This window comes from Myotis brandtii, unplaced genomic scaffold (assembly GCF_000412655.1).
Source record: "Myotis brandtii unplaced genomic scaffold, ASM41265v1 scaffold1236, whole genome shotgun sequence".
NCBI lineage: Eukaryota > Metazoa > Chordata > Mammalia > Chiroptera > Vespertilionidae > Myotis > Myotis brandtii.
Window position 1 is genome coordinate 900020 of NW_005354316.1, and position 3180 is coordinate 903199.

General features: G+C 52.4%; 1 protein-coding gene across 1 annotated transcript in view; it reads left to right on the forward strand.

Annotated features, from left to right (window-relative positions):
* The window catches only part of RNH1 (ribonuclease/angiogenin inhibitor 1), a 25396-nt gene that overhangs the window by 2907 nt on the left and 19309 nt on the right, over positions 1–3180 (forward strand). Inside the window, exon 2 of the mRNA XM_014533992.1 lies at positions 328–329. The gene's annotated coding sequence lies outside the window, so the exon portion shown is untranslated. The remainder of the gene's footprint in view (positions 1–327; positions 330–3180) is intronic.

Consider the following 3180-nt stretch of genomic DNA (forward strand, 5'->3'; position numbering starts at 1 on the left):
GAGGTCAATGGGGGGGAAAGGAGACTCATGTCATACTTTAAACAATAAAGAATTTAAAAAAGAAAAAGAAACCACTGATCCGCTGCCTCCTGCACGCCCCCTCCTGGAGAGATGTGGCCCGCAACCCCTGCATGGGCCCCAGCAGAACTGAACCGGGACCTCTGGTTCGAAGGCTGATGCTCAACCACTGAGCCACTCCAGCCAGGCCCTCTGCATCTTTCCTTTTCATCACCCCCCCCCCCCCTTTTTTTTTTTTCAAAGAAACCAATTTTTTAAAATTGGTTTTAGAGAGAGGAAGGGGGGAGAGCTAGCTGGATAGAGAGAGAGCAATTTGTTGTTAATGTGCTCACTGGTGGATTCTTGTAACGGAGCTGACCAGGGGTCGAGCCCAGATGGGGACAGCGCTCTGACCGGCCGCCTGGCAGGGCCTCCTCTCCATTCTCTGAGCAGTGTCTCCGCCCAGTGCAAGTCTTTAATTTGGATCAAGTCCTGTTCAGCTTTTTCGCTCAGGCACATCTTCTCCCACTAGAACCACCTCTTCCTCAGCTCCCAGGGCCGTCCCCCACCCCACACAGAAGCTGGGGTCACACCTGTTTCTCAGCCCATTTACTGCCGAGCTTCCCAAGGGCTTGGAGTGCAAACCAAGTACCGGTTGCACTTCGTGGTCTTGAGCGAGGGAGGCGGTCTAAAGGGCCAGGCGCAGTATTAAGACAGAAACCCGCACACCCATCAGACTGCTACCGAGACAGGGAGGAATGTCAAGGCCCGGACCCGGAAGAGGGCTCAGCGAGGTGTCACGTGGAGCACCCACTGAGTCAGGAGAGGGCAGCGGGGCTGAGGGAAAGGGCACTAGGCTGTGTGAGGAGGCGGCGTACACCCTCCAGCGCCGGGTCCTGGAGGAGCGACTGCACTTCGAGCGCTCCCAGGCGCCTGGGAGGAGGCGGGTCTGACCTCAGCCCGTGTGCCTACCTGGCCGTCTGCTGGGGGGTAGGGGGGGACACCGCCCCCTGCACCACCCTGTCGCCCAATTCCCGGTGGCTTCCTCCACACAGACGGGCAGCACGCAGGCCGACGCCACCAGCACGCCAGGAGGTGGCCGTGATGAAAAGACCCCAGAGAGATGCAGACAATGGAGTGATCTTAAAATACTGGTAACTCTTTAAGGAAGGACTTTAAAATAATGATACTGTACTCAAGGAGCCAAAAGACGAGATTAACAAATCTGGGCAGGGGAGACCTGGAAACAAAAAAATAAAAATTGTAGCCGAAACCGGTTTGGCTCAGTGGATAGAGCGTCAGCCTGCGGACTGAAAGGTCCCGGGTTTGATTCCGGTCAAGGGCATGTACCTGGGTTGCGGGCACATCCCCGGTGGGTTGTGCAGGAGGCAGCTGATCGATGTTTCTCTCTCATCGATGTTTCTGACTCTCTATCTCTCTCCCTTCCTCTCTGTAAAAAATCAATAAAATATATTTAAAAAAAATAAAATAAAAAAATAAAAATTGTAAAAGACAAAAATAGAAGAAGTGGCCTTGAGGACTCCCTGGAGGGTCGACCGTGGGCTACGCAGAGGTGAGGAGGAACCGTGAGGCAGGTGGCAGTGACACAGTGTCTAGGATGAGGCATCGACGGAGACCAAAGCTGGTGAGGAGCGTGAGACGCGGTCACGGCGAAACGGTGGACTGTGTTGTTACCGGAGTTCAGAGGAACAAGGACGAGCATCCAAAACACCTCGGGAGAGAAGAGCTGAGCTGGCGGGTGTGGCTCGGTTGGTTGGGCGTCATCCCGTGTATCGCAAGTTTGTCGGTTCGATTCCCGTCAGGGCACATGCCGGGGTGAGGGCTTGCTCCCTGGTAGGGGGCGTGCAGGAGGCAGCCGATCCATGTTATGCTCTCACATCAATGTTTCTCTCCTCTCCCTCCCTCTCTCTAAAAATCAATAAACTATTCTTAAAAAAATAAGAGCTAAGAATTCCCCCAAACTGATAAAAGATAGCAAGCTACATGTTCTAGAACAGCCGTGGGCAAACTACGGCCCGCAGGCCGGATCCGGCCTGTTTGAAATGAATAAAACTAAAAAAAAAAAAAAGACCGTACCCTTTTATGTAATGATGTTACTTTGAATTTATATTAGTTCACACAAACACTCCATCCATGCTTTTGTTCCGGTCCAGTTTAAGAACCCATTGTGGCCCTCGAGTCAAAAAGTTTGCCCACCCCTGTTCTAGAAGCTTGAAGGCTTCTTTATGGGCATCAAGAAGGATAAATACAAGGAAAGACACATCAGGCACAACACAACTGTAACCCTAATCAGCGGAGGCCACATTCCAACCCCGGAGGATGACCGAGTCACGGATGTACCGGATCCTACATGTGCACACCTGGGATAAAGATCAATTATCTATTAGACACAGTTAGCCCGGCCGGCGTGGCCAGTGGCTGAGCGTCGACCTAGGAACCAGGTCACAGTTCGATTCCTTGTCAGGGCACAGGCCCGGGTTGTGGGCTCGATCCCCAGGGTGGGGAGTGCAGGAGACACCGCAATGATTCATCATTGATGTTTCCATCTCTCTCTCCCTCTCCCTTCCTCTCTGAAACCAATAATATATTCTAAAAAAATAAATTAGACACATTAAGATGAATAATAATAACTAGTAATAAACCAGAACAAGTACAACAGCTGTGACAGAAGTTGATATAAACACGGTCTCTCTCTCCAAGTATCTTGTACCGCACGCCTTCTGCCTTTTCGCTCACAGGAAGCCCTTTGCGGCTTCCCGCTGGCACATCCGAGTTTCCGGCATCGCTCGTCTTGCACTTTGGACGCCGTGAGGTCAAACACGGTCACCTGAACGCAGCCCAGTCTGTGCAGTGACCTGGTACCTGCGATGGCTACTCAGTGGCGAGTGGGCGGGGGCAGGTACCAACGTTAAAGGATGCAGTAGACGGGCAAGAGATTCCCGCACACTTAGCCCTGCAGGCGGGAAACTTCCGCATTGTTTTTTCTGGAATGATCCATTTAACGGCTTGGTCTGTGACTGAGCGCAGCTGACGGACAGCATGGGAAGTAACCTGTGGGCAAGCGGGGACTGCTGTGCAGGAAAACTGCTGCTGAGAACATGAAACAGCGTATCCTGAGTGTGTGAGTGTGTGTGTGTGTGAGTGTGTGTGTGTGAGTGTGTG